The 22,334-nt window shown below is 41.0% G+C and overlaps 1 protein-coding gene across 8 annotated transcripts in view; it reads right to left on the reverse strand.

Annotated features, from left to right (window-relative positions):
• The window catches only part of LOC111861791 (homeotic protein antennapedia), a 1,040,626-nt gene extending 1,026,558 nt beyond the window's left edge, over nt 1–14,068 (reverse strand). For all 8 annotated transcript variants that reach the window (XR_002842328.2, XR_002842333.2, XR_002842326.2 and 5 more), the window contains exon 1: nt 13,640–14,068. The gene's annotated coding sequence lies outside the window, so the exon portion shown is untranslated. The remainder of the gene's footprint in view (nt 1–13,639) is intronic.
• Nucleotides 14,069–22,334: the final 8,266 nt, after the last annotated feature.

The raw sequence follows: 22,334 nt of genomic DNA on the forward strand, positions 1-22,334 counted from the left end.
GGAACAGGGGAAAGGGAAATTTAGATGAGCAAGCTGGAGAAATTATTCTAAAAAAGCTGACTACTACTACTACTACTACTACTACTGGCAAAGAAGATAAAGTTGTCCCTGTAGTTAACTAATTAAGCACCACGCCATGGAGGCGCATGGGAGAGTGAAGGTATAGATCCATGTTTCCTTGACCTCGGCACTAGTTTAAGGTGAGCGGTCAGCTCACGGCTAGCACTGCTAGCCGTAAAGCAAAATGCCATCAGAATGTCTACATGTTACTTACTTCCCTTCATTCCATAAACGTTATGGGCTGATTCATCGGAAAACAAATTTGTATGCGCCAGGCTGCAAGCAGCGCACCGCTCGCTGTGAAGCGCAGAGATATGAACTCGTCAAGTTACTAAAAAAAAAGGACCTGTATATCGTGTCTCTTCTATTTGCGACTGCGGTCACAAAAGGTTTGTGTAAGCCTGGAGAAACTGGCTAACAGTGTATGTGACATAGGCCGCGCCATAGCTCAATCGGTTAGTCGCTAGTTCCCCACCTCGGCGGCCCGGGTTCGATCCCGGGTCTCGTCAAGTGGGATTTATGGTGGACAAAGTGGCGCTGGGGCAGGTTTCCTCCGAGTACTTCGGTTTCCCTTGCCAAATTTCATCCTACCAATTGCTCCACAATCACCCTCACCTATCAGCTGGGGCTGGTACAATAGGCCAGAAGTGGCCGCAGTACAAGGGACTTAGTCCCACCCCACTAGCAATAAAAAAAATGTATGTGATAGGCTGACTGCAGGTGGCAGACAATGCATTATCTGATAATTCTCCTGGCAATATATGGAGTACCAATAAAAGTAAAGGAAAGTAAAGGTATCCCTGTAACAGGCCATGGAGCCCCATAGGGCTGTGAGATGTTGAGGTTCCCACATTTTCTAGACAATCGGCTCATAGATGGCGGCAAAGCTGTCAGCCCTACGCGCCGGCCGCCCTTTGTCCCCAAGAATATTTTAAGAATTTTCCTGGTACTCATTTCTGTTAGAGGCTGAGTCGACCCCAGAGCCACAGTGCGGCTGGAAGGATTAGGTCAACTGAAAAATCCAGTGACCTCAATGGGACTTGAACCGCGATCTTCCGGCTTGTAGCATAGTGCCTCAACCAACTATGCTACCGCGTGAAAAATACGAAATTAATATTTTTATTATACTTTTTCGAAATATTGCCTGGGATAACACAAATGTCAATGGGCACAGCTCATGGGAGAAGAACCAGCTCTTTTGATAACTCCAGTTTTTTTTTTTCCAGAACAGGTACACCTTATCAATGCATTCTATATTTCTCACTTATTCTCCATAATTACAACTTATTACAAGTTATCATGGCTGCATTCTTTTATATATGACTGCACAATGAAGGCTTCATAGCTTGTACTTTTCATAGAATATTATCATTAGACCAAATACAGAGGGGTGGTACATGTAGCATGAATCAGGAATATGAGAACCACAACTTTTCAGTTAAACATCTAGATCTGGATGAGAGGGCAACGTAAAAGAGGATCCTAAAGGAGCAAATTGTGAGGATGGATGAGAATGGGGGCCAGCGGTAGGTTCTTGTGAACACGACATGAGACTGTGAATCGCATAAAATATGGATAATTCTTTACTAGCTGAATGATTATCAGTTTCTCAAGAAGGCGTTTGTTTAACCACATGAGACTGGTCAATTCCTTCAGTGAGTGGTTTGGTCCTTTCGATGAATATACTACCGTAAACATCAAGACAAAGAAGGTATATTTGTTTTACTGTTCTGGTGGTAAAATATTCGTACTGGACATCAGAGAAGCTGATAATTATTGTGTTCTGGTCTAACTGAAGGATCCAAGTTCATCAGCAATAACTCTTTATACCCCGGACTCTTCGGGTTCTTGCAAAACTTTTGTTGCAGTCTTGAAGAAATGTCTATTATCCCCATAAATATGTGACAAACACATCCATGGAGCGGAGAATAGAGATTCCTAATGCATCTGGCATAATTACTGCAATACATGCAAGCAACAGGCCTGTACGATATTCACGTCATGATGGAAGAGGGAGCTGGTAACGATAATAGAGTATTTTCAGATGTCATAATGATGCTGAGTCGGCACACCGACTGTCCTTACTGTAGTTTTTCGTGGCTTTCTTATGTCCTTCCAAGCGAAGGCCAATAGAGTGCTTTGAAATAGGTCACGACCGTTTTCTTACACATCTTTTACCCATCATCAGTAATTAATCATCTGACTATTACACTCTATATAATCTGAGCTACAGATAGCGTCGTTAAATATGCATAAATAAATAAAGCCAATTTTTAGACGACTGATATTGAAGTCTGAACCAGCTGCTTATAAAATTTATCCTAACTACAATTTAGGAAAATCAATGTGAAATTGAGTTATGAGTAGAAGAAATTTGAAACAATGTATATTCTCCTGAAACGTCATGACACGGTGCTTACGTCCAACACATACCGGATCTTTCACCCAGAAGACAGAGGTTCCTCCGAAATATTTGTAATGATTATTCGACGATATGGATTCAAATCCCAAAACAGTGCAATCTTCAAAGAATATGGGCCCCATATTGATACGAGTTCAAAATTCGGAGCCGTAGTTGGGAGAATAACATTGAAATTTATTTTAAGGGAATACGGTGTGAGGCAGATCCAGGTTTTCCCACTACTGTCCTGATCTAAGTAAGTCCATAGATCTGGATCCTACTTCAGAAGTAAACAATTCTTCAGTGGCGTTTATTGCATCAAAAGTTCACTGCCCTGTTCCATCTAGAGCTATAGAAATACAGCAGTACCTCGCATAGTCCGGGTAATCGGTTCCGCCAATGTCCCGGACTGTTTGAAACCGGACTAATCGAGGAACTAAATACATACAAAAAATTATAATTGGTTCCAAAAAATAATTCTCCGTTTTTCAATTAATAAAACGAGATTAATAAATTCAAATATATTTATTATAAATAATTTTAAAAAATTCATGTTTTTCGCAATTCATTTTTTATTCTCTAATAATTGCAATATTGATGTCTGTACATTTTTCTTCTTTGACCTTTTCTCTTCATACATTTCTTTGTAGCAACGAATTGCATAGTTTATCTATCGGCGAATTGTAAGGCTACGTTCAATATTGAGATCACCTTCCATAATATGCTCTGACAGGGTTTCAATCATTCCAATATTTTTTGATAGTTGTGCAGCTGTTAATTCTGGTGCAGACATTTCAACACCGTCGTCGTTGTCTAAGTTGTCCTCCCGTTCTTCATAAGCCCGTTGTTCAACTCTGTTAATAAGTGTTTCATTATCTAGCTCATTTGTGTTCGATTTGATGCACTCAATTACACTGACGGAATCTAACTCATTGAAACCAAGTTGCTGTCCAATTTCCACTGTGTTATTAGTGACTTCAGCAAAATGAGTTTCAGAACCAATGAAATTATTTGCACAATGTGGTACGATATGTTTCCATACTGCCCTCATATTGCTTGCCGTTAATTCATGCCATGGTTCGCCTACANGGCTACGTTCAATATTGAGATCACCTTCCATAATATGCTCTGACAGGGTTTCAATCATTCCAATATTTTTTGATAGTTGTGCAGCTGTTAATTCTGGTGCAGACATTTCAACACCGTCGTCGTTGTCTAAGTTGTCCTCCCGTTCTTCATAAGCCCGTTGTTCAACTCTGTTAATAAGTGTTTCATTATCTAGCTCATTTGTGTTCGATTTGATGCACTCAATTACACTGACGGAATCTAACTCATTGAAACCAAGTTGCTGTCCAATTTCCACTGTGTTATTAGTGACTTCAGCAAAATGAGTTTCAGAACCAATGAAATTATTTGCACAATGTGGTACGATATGTTTCCATACTGCCCTCATATTGCTTGCCGTTAATTCATGCCATGGTTCGCCTACATTTTCGTTAACGTTTCTAATGTTGTAGTTCTTCCAAAATTCCGTTAAAGTAGCGCTCTCCCCACCTCCTCCAGCGATAGCTGTCAGAGCTCAAGAACGAACGACCCGAGCATAGGTACATACATATATACAGCGGGGAACCTTAGAAAAAATTGAAATATGTATCGTATCGCATAACTTTAAAACCACATAAAAATAAACCTCACAAAAAGAGACTTGACCGTATCATTTATGTATTAAAAATAATTTTGTGTACTAATTTTTTAGAATTTAATTTTATTTTGCTCAGTTAAAATTTTGTTTGTTTTGAAATTTTCAAACCGGACTATAGTGAATCCGGACTGATCGAAGCCGGTCTATGCGAGGTATCCCTACTGCCATTCTGTACCAGGAGAAATTTCCCCTGTGGTAGAAGGGCCCGAGCATGAAACTGACCATTCAACTCTGTCCATTGTTGAGGTTTGGAATGCGTGAAGCCTTACCCCTACGTCTAAGCCTTCATGGCGGATACTTAAGCAAACTGACGACTGTCTTTGCTTTCACATACGTATTTTATACTGCGAATTAATAAACTTCGGTAGAAAGAAACTCACGTGAAATTGGCTCACTCTATTCAACAGTTCAAGTTTTGTTGAAACATGAGTAACATAATGATTTAGAATTGTCTCACTGTAGAGATACGAGGTGTAAAGAATTACAGCTAAACATGCACATCTGATCAGGGCCTATGAATATTTTAGCTGCTTGCAAACAGAAGACGCAAAATAAGTTAGTATTTCCCTGTAGGCAGGCAAGATAAATGAACACAACATTTTAACAAGAGCAGGACTACAGATATCGCTAGGTATAAACATTTCTAGAATCTGTGGGATTTGAGATACTTAGAGAGGTAAATGAGAAAAGTATAACGGATAGGTGCCAGTGTGCTATCTCTGTCTTCAGGACACAAGACAGAGGTATCAAGCTCTTCCAAATGTTGGCAAATTTCCGGCAAACCACGCAGTGTATTACTAACTCCAGGGAGCCGAGTCCTTGAGAAGACAACAGTCATTGAGCCACTCAAGAAATTTCCAATATTTTACGCATCCTGAAGGTTCATTACCGTGTTTACAAGAGCCCGCCACTGGTCTCTGTCCTCGGCCAGAAGAAACCAGTCCATACGAGAATGTAACTTTAATGGCTAGAACTTACTGTTTAAATGAAGTACGACTTTTAAGTTTCACACATTTTTTGTTAAGTTTCGGTAGGTTACGAATTTACGACAAATTATATTAGGTAGAGATGAAGGTAAACATATCCCTGTAACAAGCCGTGGAGCTCCACAGGGTTGTGAGACGTGGAGGCTACCACATTTTTTTAGACAGTCGGTTCACAGATGGAGGTGAGGTTGTCAGCCTTATGCGCCGGCCCCGCTCTTTACCCCTCAAGAAGATTTCCAGTAAGCATTTCAGTTAATAGCTGAGTCGACCCAAGGGCCATAGTGCGGCTGGAAGGATTAGGTAAATTAAAAAATCCCCCTCATCTGGACTCGAACCTGCGACATTCCGGCTTGTAGCACTACAATACCGCGTGCTTCTCGACAAATTGTATTACCAGTTACAATCGACTCATGAACGACGACACAGGTTAGAGTTAAATTATGAACTCAGTATATATTTATTACCAGCAGGCCCGCCTGAAATTCAAGGGGGGGGGGTCAGGAGGCGGTCATTATCATGCACATCTCTCAGTGAATATCATGACAAAGCCAGGAAAGTAACTGGTCTAAAGTTTCATTTGATACATGACACGTTCAGAAAAGTGATACCTGACAAAATATATGAGACATTAAAAGATAATCATAATTACATAAATGTTCGATAACTTGCACCTGCCTGGAAACATGCGTTCCATTTACGATAATTTTAATATTAGAAGCTTCCATATTGAGGAAAGTAAGGTTGGCCCCAGAAAGAAAATTTTAAATGGAAATAGACCTACTTTATAGCATAACACTTCTGACGCCTTGGCTCTGTGATTACTTATACATTTTCAATTCGTGAATGCTAACGCCTAACAAACAACGTCAAACAGACCGGGCAAATGAGTGTGGCAACATCAATATCTCAAATTACGAGACGACACAGCATAGAAACAGCATCCATAACTGCTGTCAAATTTTAACCAAAACTGGAATGTGACAACAAATTTTAGTACAACTCCCCTAACATCAATGTCATGGGGGGGGGAAGTAATTTTCGAATCGTTGCATTCGAACAGGCGGTCTGACAACGGAGTAGGACCCTTCCAGCTTAACGCCACGTATTTTGCGGGAGAGAACGCCCCCCCCCTTTCTCTTTAACAGTTCTACATCACATCACCTTCTTCAATAGACTTGCTTCAGTTTACACGCTTCATTTACGCACATTCATTCCCACCAGATAGCAACCATTTTCATTACTCATTTTCTCTCAAACACATCACTTTCCTTGTTCTCGAATAACAATCATTATCTGTGTATTTGTGTATATACGTATACCTACACATGAGTCTAGGGCTTGTTCAAAACATTCCAGCAACAGAAAGCCACATAAATAGTTACAGGGTTGGTTCCCAGGTGGCATTAAAATCCTGACCTTTTCTGAAAAAAAGAAGACTGCTGATAGCGAATATTAGTCAGCCAAATCGTGATTTAACGCCTACAGTTGTTGCACAATGGAAGGTGTAGCTAAAAATAGGGAATTAGTAACTTGGAGGGTTGCTGTCTTTAAGACCTTTCAGAAGAATATGGTACTGCTTATTAGGTTTACTGAACTGTCCGTTTCCGTGAGTTGTTGAAAAATGTAATTGTTGATAGTTTGCATATTCGGCGAAATCATGATTTGTGTACAGCTACAACTAATCAACGGACGTTTCGTCTGTGGAAATTTTAGTTAGAGATGAAAAATCGTCATTTCGAAGCGTTTGTAGACCTAAACGTACTGCGGAATGAAAAATCAATAAAATACAATAAGATAAATAGTTGCAAAGTATGCCTGCAATGACTGGGAAAAGTTACACCCTTTTATCGCAACTGCTGCAATTCAATATAACGTGTAACAGAGCATTAATTGTTGGGAACATTACAATGTACATGGAAGAAAAAGGGATGGTTACTGGTAATTATGGGTGAAATTTATAAAATGTCTGCCAGTATTTATTTTGCACCTGAATGGCAAATCGCTCGATCGACGACAGTCGTAATGTGTCAAATTGCAACTGAAGAAAGTATCTCTCTGTTGGTTAGTGATAACTAGACATTGGCAAATGTGATGCTCTTTTACCAGTTAAAGGTCGTGCAAGGTAGGATATTTTTACCAAGTTTGTTCCTTTATAAGCACGCATTTCGGAAAAAATTTCACCTAGAGCAGAAAGGAAGTATTACTACTGTACGAAGCTTCGCATCTTGGTGCGAACGCACTTCTCTTTCGAAAGCTTTTCCAAGTTACTGAGGTTAGGTTCTATTATTAATTTTGTTCTTAATATTGGGGCAATCGGTAGCGTAGTTTGTTGAGGCATTGTGCTACAAATCGGAAGGTCTCTGGTTCGATTCCCGATAACATTGGATTTTTCAACTGACCTAATCCTTCCAGGTGTCCTGGGGTCGAATTAGCATCTAACAGAAATGAGTACCAGGTATATTTCTGGGGGTAAAGGGCGGCAGGGCCGGTCACGATAGCCGAGCGGTCTAAGGCATGCACTGTTTTCGCTCGCTCGGAAGCCGGGATCGTGGGTGCGAATCCCACTCAGGGCATGGATGTTTGTGTGCGTTTTTCTGTGTTTGTCTATAGGTAGAGGCCTTGCGACGAGCTGATCACCCGCCCAAGGAGTCCTACCGAATGTGTAAGATCTAGTAAACCGAAGTGAAACGGAGAGTTTCATGGAGGTAGGTCTAGGCCTAGGCCCAAATTGGGGCTGTAGCGCCAAAGAAAAAACAAAAGGCGGCAGGAGCGCAAGGCTGACAACCTCACCGCCAACTGTGAACCGATTGTATAGACAATTTGAGAAGTGTCACAAACCTATGGGCCTCCAGGGCCTGTTACAGGGATAGCTTTACCTTACCTTGCATTTAATAATTCCCCAATCAGTTTTAGCGGGAAGTGAGAACTCTAAAAGAGTTATAGAACGTCACACCTCAGCCTTCTGGCTAAGCCCAAAGTAGAGCGTAGTATCGGATGGACACAAACCTGAACTAAAGTTCAGCTCAAAGCATGGCGAAGTTAAATATAGATGGACCCATGTTTGTTGTACATTAACTAACCAACAAAATAAACAACTAACTAAATAACAACATAAACTGCGTCCTTGAGAACCCATAAGTCGCTTCGCTACTGAAGAATTTCCAAACATTTTCGGGAACCCAGATGTTCAATACCTTGTTCACAAAAGCCCGTCACTGGTCCGTATCGTGAGCCATAAATTCATTTCCATACACATCAGAACCTCTCTAATGTGACGATATCTGAGCTAAGCGGTGGTTACAATTTCCATTATAATTTCCTAGGTTATTACACTGTCGTTTAGGACCCCTGATAACTCAGTCGGTATAGCGACTTGCTACTGGCTTGATGACCAAAGGGTCGGAGTTCGAGTCCCAGTAGGGTCAAGAATTTTGTTTTCTCCACGTCGTTCGGACCGGCTCTGGGGTCCATGCAACCTCCTACCCCATGCGTACCGGGGGCTCTTTCCCCGGGGGTAAAGCGGCCTGGGTGTGAAGCTGACCACACACCTCAAACTAGTGCCAAGGTCAAGATAATATGGATCTATACATCTACTTCCCAATACGCCTTCATGGCGTAGCGCTTTATTAGTTAATTACAGGGACAACTTTACTTATGACATAATGTCGTTTCATAGGTTTTTACAATTGTTTCGGAGGCACCTGCTTCCTACATCTTCAGGTTAAGTTCCTCGGATATGTTAATAACTACTGTACCTACTGTTTTCTTTTCCTTGGCACTACAGCCCTAGTGGGCCTAGGCCTACCTCCATTAACTCAATTCACTTCGGTTTTTCTAGATCTTACATATTCGGCAGGACTCCTTGGGCGAGTGATCAGCTCGTCGCAAGGCCTCTACCTGTACACAAACACAGAAAACGCACACAAACATCCATGCCCTGAGTGGGATTCGAACCCACGATCCCGGCTTCCGAGCGAGCGAAGACAGTGCATGCCTTAGACCGCTAGACTACCGTGACCGGCTATAAATTAAGTATACACAACAATAAATAAGCACATAAAAAGTTATATACATCTATAGGCTATATATACCATATGTTACAGTTACTTCACGAATGTACCTTCAAACCCGAGCAATGTCGGAATGTTAGAATGTCGACAAGATCGCCTGAAAGTGAATGTTAATATACAGAACTAAATTATTAAATCCACGGAAAGTTAAGGTCCAAGTAACAGGTTCTCTAGCCGAACTGTTTGTATTCATGAAGTTACATATCTCATATCTCCTTCCGAGGTTCGTAATTCATATGCGAAATGGCAGCCTTGCAAAACCGATTTGGCAATGACCATACGCATTTTGGGCACTTCTTAAAACAAATCTGGTGAGGGTAAAAGTGATTCAATGTTGCACCTGCTACCGAATATGTCGCTTCTCGCGATGCCATATACATCAACAGAGTAATGCTTATTCAGATTGTAGTCTTCTGGGTTGTGACACCGTAGATTCTTGTAGTCGGATTCTCCAGTTCCGGAGAACATACTGTCACAATCATAAGGATTGGTGGCGGATGCTGCAATGTCGCACGAAACGTCGGTATCCGCATATAAGAGTACAAGGTGTCATAAACGCAGAAGACCACCCGTCGTCAATAGCTCAATATTACCCCGAGAAATTTTAATTTTTAAAATTTGGAAAAGAACGGAAAATTTAAAGATATTTTAATTTGAAATTGAAATTTTAAAAAGTGCCAATTTTGGAAATCAAATTGACGTGTGTAGGTTAACAAAGATTTTATACATACATACAATTGAAAAGACTGGTGTCTTAAATTTTAAACTACCGGCAGTGTAGCAGCTACGTAAGAATATACACCTGATGATGGCCATTTAGGGCCGAAACATGTAGTGTGGAGGAAGGAAAGAAGGAAGAACTACAATTAAATTGTTGCACTTAAGACGGAGTTTGTCTCATATATTGTGTGAGTGTAACAGGATGCTTAAATAATATTGTAAGCTCAAAACTTACGATGCTGCTTACTGGTGCCAAGGGTACAACTACGTGGATCTTTCTCCGGACAAATGCAAGCGCTGTTACAAATCTCTCTCCGTCAGTTGTGCATTAGTTGATCCCGTAAATCCAACAAACGTCCGCCTCTTTTATTCCTGGTGTAGCCCGATATTTTGATATGAGCCTTCGCCGAAAGGCGCTGTCATGCCCAATATTCCTGCTTTGTATTCGGAATATCCCGGGTTCAAATATGAGCACGAAGACCGCCAATCCTGACTGAAGTTCCAGTGTATTGCGCCAGTGCCTATAGAAAAGTCGGAATTACTTGCCAAAGAAGGCCACGACATTTCTTCCGCATTTTTCCCAAACTTTTTATTCACTGATCACCTTATCATTCGATACTATACAGGAGTAAATTAATCTGAGCTGTTCAAAGTGTGTTATATAAACATAAATAATTATGTGAGGTCTGTTAGTAGTTCGGTTTGCACTTAATTCCAGGTCAGCTCCTACCATGTGCGTTCCATCGTATTGTAACTTTAGATACCGCTATCCTTCCTTTTAGTTGTTGTAGAAACGTCGTTTTCAAGCAGCATGCTTAGTACTTTACACAACACACCCCCCACAGAAAGTAAATATAATGGCCTGAGATCTGGCGAACGTGGAGGCCAAGAAGTCTGTTCTCTTCCCTCTAAGCAGTTTTCGCTACACAACGTGTCACTTTGCTGGAACACGGCAGGAACACCTCCCTCAAGTTATGGAAACGTGTAGTTTTGCAGCATCTCCAAACAGGCCTATACATTACACATTACCATCTATTGTTTTCCTCGCGAAGGGAAACCTTACACTTATGTGCTTGTAAGTGCACGAGAGGCCACACAATCACCTCAGGAGAAGGCATGGTTGTTTAAATTCTGGGTATTTATTTGGTGGAACAGAACCCTAAGCTTGTAAAATATGTCCATTTAAAATCAGTAAAATGTGAAATATTTCGTTATAAAAAATTCTAAACGAAAGTAAGACACCTTTAAGCCCAAATGGAGACTTGACAATTATGGGCTGGGTATTATTATTATTATTATTATTATTATTATTATTATTTATTATACTGCGTATGTGGCGGATTACAAATGGAGCTATTAGACCAAATGAAATCGTGTATCGAAAATAAACCGAAAACCATTATTTACTGAAAGACAGCGTTTTGTTACTGGTCCAGCATTCAGTATCGTAAACAATTAGCCCGCCTGTTAATCAAATCTTGTTTTCTAAACATTAATCTGGCATTTAAACCTAAATCGCTAACTCGTTATGCGTAACTCCTAAATATTTAAGATTTTGATAATTCCAATATATATTTATATTATTAAATGATAATCTCAATGAAACGCAATCATATTTTCAATTACGCAAGTGTGGTCAGTTGATTGCAGTCCCTAGTGTTGAACCGTAGCAGCAGCAGCATCCTACACTGTGAACCTGCATAAGTAAATCAAATATTCAAATTACAATAACGATAATTCAGTTTTAAATATTAGGCCTACATGAATATCTGTCGCCCTGAAAATTGTAGTTTTCGCAACCAGAGAGAGACTTGAACAGATATTAGGCCTAAGCCTTTAAACGCTGATCAGCTTCTCACGTAGTGGGGGTAACTTATTTGCAAGCTCATAATTACAACTCATTGAGCCTCGCAAGTAGGCCTACATTCCTAGCGGACTAATCTCCGTAAACTGAATACAAAACATAGGCCCTAGAGGAATTCTTAGAATTATACTGGACAATATTTAGAGAAGACAATAAAGTAGAATACTCCATCACCTGCATAACAGAAAGAGAAGCTGCGCTGCTGTTGCAATAAACGTTTCGTAAACACTTTCCTAAAACAGTGAAACATCTGACAGTCTTCCGAACCCCAGTTTCTTTCATCTCAAGAATAAAATGCATTCTCTGAGATACTGTATCTTCACTTGCTGCTAGTACACATCGGTCATAGAGTTTATTGTTCGTATGTATGCAATGCACATGGTAAAATCTGTTGTTGAAACTGATAACCAGACGCAGAAATACATATTATATTATATACAGAAAAATGCTTGGAATGAAATATTTAGAAACAGGCTCAGGCCTATATGTGACACACGTGAGGTGACATTTGCACGTAAGACTCTTTTCGAAAAATTTAATATTGGATTTCATTCAAATGAGGCAGGGGCATTGTGGATAACAACTGAAGTCTACAGGCAAAATTACAATTGTAGACTTTTTAGATCGCTTTGTTTTTATTTAAAACAGGGAGATGGATAATATCCAAGAAGTTAGTAATTATATTTATATATCACCGTCGATAATATTCAGATCTTTTCTACAGATACATTTGAGTTAATATTCCCAGACGGAATTTCATCGACAAGTGTTAAGGTTGGGAGGGAAACATGGAGAGGGAGACATTCACGCACCAATGTGTCCTCCCCCTTCTGTATTTGATTAATACATCTGCTATCATAAAATATGAGTANACTACGGAATAATACTGGCACAGAGATTAAATAAGCTGCGCAGATGCATTTGCGGTAATTTTATATACTGAACAATATATATAGTAACCGAAAACGTTTATAATGTGTGACAAAATATAAATTGCTTATGAATTCCGATGAGGAATCTACTTTGCACATCAAATGGGGAGGGGGTAAAAACCGCTTCCATTGAAAAATCCTACACATATACTCATAACAGCAGTATGTTCATGTAATTTGCAAATCTCGTTTCGAGAAAGTAAAAGAAATCTCCGAAGTATCCATATGGCCATAATATCCAAAGTTTACTTCGAGATTTCCTAATGTAAACATAAGAATACTGCATTCTAGATAGCACGAGAATAGCCACTAAACCAAGCAAATTATACAAAACAGAATTTAACGCAATTGGTTCCCAGGAGTATACAATAGCTGAAGACATAGCCATTATCGTCCATGCATTAAAATTTACTCCTCATGGTATAAGAATGGAAAATAATTTCAATATACGCCTTTAAATCATCTGTAACAATAAAACATCCTTACAAAACTCAAACATAAAACGTACTTACATGAGCAAGGTGTTAATTACAGAGCTGATATTAAATGGAACTACATCTCTGAATTATTCAAGGATGAATTTGTTCAGTTTTCAGTGACAAAATTTATGGTCAAATTTGGGATTAATTTCTGGTCGTAATCATTTATAAGACCTATTTAATGAAGCGATTTAAAGTGACATTAGTGAAACTACAGAGCAAGTTAGCTCCTAATGTGCAAGCCCGCCAATACACAAAAAGAACTGTAACATTAATGAACACAAAGTGACGAAGCACATGTCATGCTAATTAATCGTGGTGAACAGAGTACGAAAACATAATAAAGCCAGACGCCCTCTTCCGTCCCTCCCAACACGCCCCCACTTGGCAATTTACGGGCAGGCATGTGCACCCCAAACACTCACCGTTTAAGATGGCACCTCACAGGGAATCATTGTGGATGACGTCTTCTGCGTGTCGCCAAAGAAGACAGATGTTGACCGACGAAGTTTGTCATCGTTGATGGGGCAGTTGTAGCCGTACAGTTGAAACAGCGACGAAGTTAACAGAGAAGACAGTAACAGAAGTGAAACTGATCGTTTAGCAGTCCCCGGAAGTAGCAGCCGTTTCTACTACTCTACCTTGAGAGTGAAAACGTGGAACTATTAAAAAAACAAAAGGAGGGGTAAGAGTCACAAACAACAAAAAAGAAACTAGGGGGGCGTGATGTGTGATTGCCGTTGTTAAGCAGTGATAATACAGTTTTGTGGTACTGCGAATCCAGTCGCTAGGAGCCAGTGCCTAGCTGTCTCGATGGCGATACGTGAGTTAAGTGTTTGGCGATGCTTTACGGCTGCTGCTGTAGTTGGGGAGTCCTCTCCTAGCATTTCCCCCACCCCCCTTTGTCCTCAGCTCTATGTAGCCGCCGCTATCCGGTACACAGAGTATAGGTCCACAAACCCATTGTGGGCCCGGGGGGGAGCAGGGGAATTTCAGAGAGAGAGAGAGAGACCACAGTTTGATGGAACTCGGCGGCAGTGCGGAGGGGCTAAGGGGGGAAATTTTAACCCCAGCAACGATGGGCGGAGAGCAAAGGAGTGAGACAGTGAAAGGGATAACGGATGAGAAGGGAAGAGAAGGAGTGATAGGCATGAATGACGAGGAGGGGATGAAGTGGTGGAGGGTGTTTGAACGTAACGAGAAGGGGGGGACAACACGAGAGGAAGGAAGGGGACAACTCACACATCCACACATCCATACTCACACACATAAACCATTGCTATCTCATTCCCGCCCTGATTCAGCTCTGCTTCTCACATCTCGCTTGAACACATGGGGGATACAATTGCCCGGAGTGACGTAACGCACCCACGTGATCACGACCAAACTCCCAATCACGTCACCTTGCACCGTATCAGAACCGAAAATTGCAAAAATAAATACACACTAACAAAAATTCTGGCTTTAGCCACAAGAAGAAACAGGTAACATAAAAATATGTGTATTTGCAGCTAGCGACGAAGTTGTTACCGTACTGTTGGTGGGTACGACTAGTGCATTCAAGAAACGGCACTACATAAAGGTCGGCGTGACACACACACACACACAGTCACTTCAGCTTGTGGTCACCGGCTATGTGATCTTACACAAGATTCGATGTTCGTTTTAAATTTCGCGCCAGGTGATCCGACAACGCTACTGCATGAATTGTTAGCAGACGCAATAAGACAGTGCTCACATGAAAAGTCTGGATAAGCTGGGTTCAGTGTTCACTGAACAGTACTAGTTAGATCACTGTGTGGTCAACCGTGTCCAGACGTGACACATTCCCTCTCTGTTCTAGCGTACGCTAGAACAGAGAGGGAATGTGAATTTTTATTTCAAACTGCAGAAATCGCCAATTGAAACGTTAGAGATGTTAAAAACAGTTTACGATGAATCTACTATGAGTAAGAGTAATATTTTTAAGTGGCACAAACGTTTCAGAGAAGGCGGAGAAGAAGTGAACGACGATAAAAGGGCAAGGTGCTCTCGTAACGAAGCGAACGGACGAAAATGTGGCGAGAATGAGGGAACTTGTGCGATCTGACCTCCGGTTAACTTGCAGGATGCCAGTTGGTGAGCTTGATGTGAGCAAGAGACTGCTAGGGACATTGTAGTGCAGGATCTTGGCATGAGAAAGTTAGCAGTTAACTTGCAGGGTGACAGCTGGTGAGCTTGATGTGAGCAAGAGACTACTAGGGACATGGTAGTACAGGATCTTGGCATGAGAAAGTTAGCAGTTAACTTGCAGGGTAACAGCTGGTGAGCTTGATGTGAGCAAGAGACTGCTAGGGACATGGTAGTACAGGATCTTGGCAGGAGAAAGTTAGCAGTTAACTTGCAGGGTGACAGCTGGTGACCTTGATATGGGCAAGAGACTGCTAGGGACATTGTAGTAGTGGGTCTTGGCATGAGAAAGTTAGCAACGAAGCTCGTGCCGCGGACAGGCGTCTCACTTTGTGCACGGACTTTGCGGAACTACTTCAAGAAGATAACTTTTTACATGTCATCACTGGTGATGAAACATGATGTCATCAGTATGATTCTGGGGCCAGAAGCCAGTTCATGGAGTGGAGATCGAAGAATTCCCCCAGACCAAAGAAGCCACGGTTGTCAAAGTCCAAGATCAAAATAATATTGATCTGCTTTTTCGACATCTGGAGTATCATCCACTTTGACTTTGTACCCGAAGAGGCCACTGTTAACCAGACATTCTAAGTGGAGATACTGAAAAGGCTTCTTGATGCTGTGAGGCGCAAGCAAGTGGAGCTGTGGAGAGATCACTCGTTGTTTCTTCAACACGACAAAGCACTGGCATATTCCTCACTTCGAGTGTCGCAGTTTTCAGCAGGAAAAGCATCTCCGCCATGGATCATCCGCCATATTCTCCTAACTTGGCTTCAGCTGACTTCTGGCGATTTCCAAAACAGAGGAGAGTGCTGAAAGGGAAGCGTTTCTCAGACGTTGAGGACATTAAATCATCTGTGAAAATATTTTGACAGACATATTTTACAGGTTATAAAAAATGTTTCGAACAATGGCTGAAGTGCTTGGTACATTGTAGTGAACTGGAGGCAGATTACTTTGAAAAATTCTAGGTTGTTAATATATGCAGTTCTTAAAATAAATTAAAAAAATAATCTCGAAACTTACTTTACCCAACCTTGTGTCTATGACAAATTATTAACACCGATAATGACTGGCTTAGCAGTAAAAGCAAAATGTGTGTAGGTACAAGTTGATAGAAATGCAGTGACATAAAATGACTTCAAAAACATTGGCAAAATATGACATTTGAAGTTTCCACGGCGGTCAAGACATCAGTATGGTTGATGACACCGTTATCTTGGTAGGTGCGTTAAATATGTGTCCACCTTATGGACCAGGATACGGCATAGACTGTGTGGGTAACTTTACCAAAGAAAATGTCCCGTGTACATAATTATATTTGAACTTCCCGCCGACATATGAATACTAGAAGTGTGTTGAAAATATGTCTGATAACTTTCTAATAATGACGTAACGGTCTACTAGTATATCACTAACTCATGAAGATTCACTCACTCACAGAGTAGTTGAAGCATACTAACATCTTGGAGTAAACTTCTGACGCCAACTTCTGAGTATTCTCAAATTATGAAATTATTATCGATGCTTCTTGACAGATTAATCAGCAAAACAATTCAGTCCCTATGAACGGTGAATAGCTAAATTTGTACTGTTCATTTATTACTGCGAATTAGGATGTTCATATCAAGCAGGATAAGACGGGCGTTAGGCGTACATGGAGCAGGTGGAATTAAAAACTCATATTTTGTCGGTAACCTTGAAGGTAAGACACAATTTAGACGACATTGCCATAGTTGTGAGGAAAACGTTCGGTTTTGTGAATACGATAATGGTTATCTGAATTTATAAATGTGGAGAATTTCTTGACCAGCATAGTGGCTCTCTGCTTCTAGAGAAATACTATGCTCCAGCGCTTACTAACTAACTAACTTCATGCATCTGAACACTCCTTGAGAATTCGCCAATTGTGCAGCTACTCATGAACTTTCAAGCATTTTATGCAACCCGAAAGTTCATTACCGAGTTCACAAGAGCCCTCTACTGATCCCTATCCTGAGTGAGATCGATCCAGTCCATACCCAATACCAACCCATTCTGTCTCTCTAAGATCCATTTTAATATTGTCCGCCTGTATAAGGCTTTGTCTTCCCAGTGGTCTCTTTCCTTCTAGCTTTCCCATAAATATGAATGAATGAATGAATGAGTGTATAATGGGTGGTCCTTTTCGGCCCTTGCACAGCGACCTACAGTGATCTATTGTGCTCTTCCCATCAATATCCTATTCTCCCCGATTCATGCTACATGACCTGCACATATCATCCTACTTGGCTTGATCATTCTAATTATATTTAGCTAAGAGTACAAGTTATGAAGTTCCTAATTATGTATTTTCTCCAACCTCCCGTCACTTAATCTCTCTTCGATGCAAATATTCTCCTCAGCACTATGTTCTCACTTATTTAGTTAGTTTAGTTCCAGAATAACTGCACTAACCAGGCCCGTTATCAAGACAGAATTATCAACTTTTGTTAGGAACCAGTCTTCCTCTTCTGCAGACTGTAATACCGGTCTCAAAAATGAGACCAGATGCATAGCTCTATTTCTGGAAATCCGTTAAGTATGAAGGCTTGAAGATGATTAAAATAATAGGCCAATTAATAATAATAATACAGGGTGAGCCAAAAGTTACAGCGTTCATCTGTACTACATATGTAAAGCCTCCAGCACAGGCACAGAAGACGAGCCGAGCCCCTCGTGCGGCAGCAGAACGGAGAGTGCTGAAGAAGCGCTTGCATCTCTACACGGTCACTTCAGTGCACGAATAGAAAGGCGGGGACAACGTCAAGCGTTCTGAATTCTGCTGATGGTTTAGAGACGTAACTACTGCCAACGGAGAGGACATTCTGGACGTCATACTTTTTAACGATGATGAGGGTATGTTTCATTTATCCGGTTGTTACAAGAGCCGAAACAGCCTCGTTCGGTCAGCAACTAATTTGCATGGGATCAAGGGATCACAACCACATGATCAGAAGTTGGTGTGTGGTGCGCCATATCACGAAATTGGATAATCGGCGCCATATTCTTCAATGACGCTATCAACTAGGACCGCTTTTGGGAAATAATTCTTTATTCCTCGGGTATACATTTAAATGAAGCCGAAATTGCCAGCGGCCACTTCCAGCGGGACGGTGCTATAGCGCACACAGCTCGCGTTTCCAAGACGCTACTGCAGCGCATGCTCAGGGGACTGAATTATTTCAATCGACATTTGACCATCACGATCGCTCGATCATATATATTTTTCTTCCTTCGTACTACAGCCCCAGTGGGCCTAGGCCTACCTCCATGAACTTCTCCGTTCACTTCAGTTTTTCTAGATCTTACACATTCGGTAGGACTCCTTGGGCGGGTGATCAGCTCGTCGCAAGGCCTCTACCGGTACACAAACTCAGAAAAACGCACACACACAAACTAAACATCCATGCCCTGAGTGGGATTCGAACCCACGATCAAGGTTTCCAAGCGAGCGAAGAAAGTACATGCCTTAGACCGCTCGGCTACCGTGACCGGCCGCCCGATCATATACCTCCTAATTATTATCTGTTGGGAGCAGTGAAAGGAGCTATCCTCAGACTCTCGTTGAACTGAAGGAGGCAATCGCAGACTTCATCAGAAATATCCCTCCGACTGAAATGCTTCGTGTCTCTGCAAACAATTTATGACGCGTAGATGCGTGTCTACAGGAACGTGGGGAGCCATTTCCAACATTTGCTGTTAACTTCTGTAAGTACGGGAAATTTATTTGTATTATATGTATAGAATATACTCACTGTCTACTGTACACAGGGACTTTTGACTCATTCTGTACGGTTTCATAATAATAAAATTAAATTAAATTATTATTTATTTACGCTCTAAATTAACAGCCCAAAGGCCAATTACAAAGTGAGCGCCAGTAAAGAAAAAAAATCAACAAAATAAAACATATACAAATATACACGAAAATTTATATAATAATAATAATAATAATAATAATAATAATAATTTTATTAACACAAAAGAAATTAGTCATTAAGAAGTGAGAGAAAATTAAATCCATATATTTACAATGAACAGTCACTCCATCACGTGACAGAGATTTAATAGCTGGAAGAAGTATGATGCGCACAAATTATGACAGCAAGGAGCAATTTAAGTTTTTAAAATATAGAAATATATAATAACATTAATTTATTCTAATCCTTTATTTATTTACGCATAACAATAATGGCAACGTCAAAACTACGTTCAGACCACAGGACTGCATAGCTCTGACTGTCAGAATTTAACTACCTACCCTAAAAGGGCTCTAATTCACATATGTAACATTTTGATGGACATCCCCCTCATGAGTAGTGTAGTTCTGATGGGTAGCTCAGTATGAAGAGATTACGTATATCAGAACTAACAGTGCTGTATTACAGACACCACTGCAGGCTTATGTAATTAATATTATACTTTCTTGTGATGGGGTGAGACTGAGTCCACTCGGAAATTCGGCCACTGTTTGGCCTGTTGTACCAACCCCGGATGATAGATGTTGAAGAGTGTGGAACAGTCGGTGGAATGAGAATTAGCAGGGGAAACAGAAGTAACCCAGTGCCACTTTGTCCACCACAAAACTCACATGATTCATCTGGAATAGAACCCTAGCCTCCGCGGTGGGAAGTCGCAGACTAAGCATCTGAGCTACGGTACGGCCTTTAGGAGTTGTGTTCACTGCCATTCAGTCTAAAATGGTTAAATGCTTGATAATTAGAGCATTTAGCGTCTTTTCGAATAACGTTACCCTATGTTTTGCGCGGGACCGAGGGGGAAGGCGTAATTATTAAGATGAGCGAATCAAGGACAGTGACGTAAGCGGGGTAAATAGCGCTCACAGTGGAGCTAAACACGTGTAAATAATTTTAGTAGGGAAATCTGAAGGAGGAGATATCATCGTAGACGTGAGAAATTATTAATAAGAATGTTGAAGTAACAGGAGGTAACAATATGGACTACACGTGTATGTCCCGGATCAGGGAGCAGGAGTAGGTTCCTTTGTCCACCGTCTCCAATCATCGGAATTCATAAAACGCAATGAATTTCTTGACGTGTTGCTCAGGTAACTGTGTTCACTGCTAAACACCGCTAGAGATACGGCACATTTTGACTGTCCCTTCTGTGATGACGCCTACCGTACTTTCCAAATAAAAGGCGCCGCATGAGTTACCCTGGAGGACGACATTCGCGGTGTCAGTGCAGTTCTGGGGTGAGGTAAGAGCATTGAGTTCATTAAGCGAACGCAATGTGAAGGACTTGAGGTTCCTAAGGTGGTGATTTCGGCGAGCGGCTAAGCTAGCTGGTCTGTTATATGGCCCTGGAAATGAAAACGATATGCTCCTCCGAAACGTCGAACTGTGCCCGAGACACACGGATTTACAACCCAGAACATCGTATTCTTCAATATAATACAATTTTGCATTTTACCTAGTCACCAATTGCTAACTTCATGACTTGACATACATGTGTAGGAACATATCTGTACTGTGGACTGTAAAGGGTTCTGACGATGGTGTATAATACTCACAACTACTGTGGTTTCGGATTTTGTCCGTCGTCACGTATAAAACACAATGTTTCGGAAAGTGGACCTGTTTCCGTCCTCAGGCGACGGGGGAGACACCTACTTGGTTGGGTCGATCCAACCGAGTTCCCGAAATATTTTTGTTTTCCAGTTTTTAACATATCGTACGATGGAAAAATTCCGAAGACCCAGTAATTCTCAATATCTCTACCTTGTACACGTATGCGACCTCATACAGTATTATCAGTAATGCTTGTCATGTAGTATATTTAATGAAGAGTCACACACTCACCTTACTTTGCCTTGGGGTACATCTTAACCATCCGTACAGCACTGTACATTCTACATTTTATCAGTCAAGTTTACGTAAGTACTTTCTGACTGTAGATAGGCACACACAGCCCGAAGATATTGACGCCCCTTTCACCTCACTAACTCACTTGAGCGACTATTAGTTTCCCGAAAAGGACTATTTTAAGCAATTACACACAGATTATACCAGCAATCAGTAGTTCGTTCTGTGCTGCATCAAGCAAACATGAGGCTCACCGATTGGATGCTTTAAATTTTGCTGTTTCAACTTTGCACTGAATAATATAAAGCGAGCTTTATCACAACAGTCTCTGCTAGTTAAACATAGGAATGAACACGGCAAGCCAAAGCGATAAAGATGTATATCGTAATTACAGGTTGTTAACGAGACCGCTTCACGATTGTCTTTCTTCTTCTTGTTCTCCTTCCATAGTTAGTGAGTTACTGCAATCTGTTGCCCTCCCCGCTCAACCCTTCACTCCCCGACCGCCCGCACTAGCCAATCTGCACATTAGCTTAAAGCCTCCCTTTTAAAGAAAATGTAGAGCTTTGACAATAACTTTTCAAGTCTGTTAAGTAGTTACAATAAAAAGAAAACGAAGTAGGTGGAGGAAGAGAAACACCCTTGCAGTATAAGAGACATAAACATAGACTCAGTATCTTGTAGCATTGTTTGCTATTATCATAAACAAACTTACATGTACTGCTATTCCCAAAAACATGAGGCAATATGTCTTAATAAGCGTTGGCATCCGTAAGGTGCTTAGAAGTGGTTTATGGCCTAATGGCTGCAAGACGGAACCGTTTCTATAACGATTAAGAACTTACTAGAGACAGGATTTGCTAATGCTACACTGATAACATAACTCCAAACGCACAAGACACGCTCTTGTGAGAATGTTACAAAGGAAAGCGAACGTCTTCTTCAGTAGCAAGTTTCTTAGTGTATGAACGTTCGATATATGGAGATGCTGAGCAAGGATGATGATGCAATGCGTGAAATGAAATATCTTACTCAGCTTCACCTTTCAGACAGCAAATGGCCTGTCAAATACGGCTACAGTGACAGAAATGATTGTCAGTTGGTT

This window comes from Cryptotermes secundus, unplaced genomic scaffold (genome assembly GCF_002891405.2).
Source record: "Cryptotermes secundus unplaced genomic scaffold, Csec_1.0 scaffold180, whole genome shotgun sequence".
In the NCBI taxonomy this organism is placed as follows: domain Eukaryota; kingdom Metazoa; phylum Arthropoda; class Insecta; order Blattodea; family Kalotermitidae; genus Cryptotermes; species Cryptotermes secundus.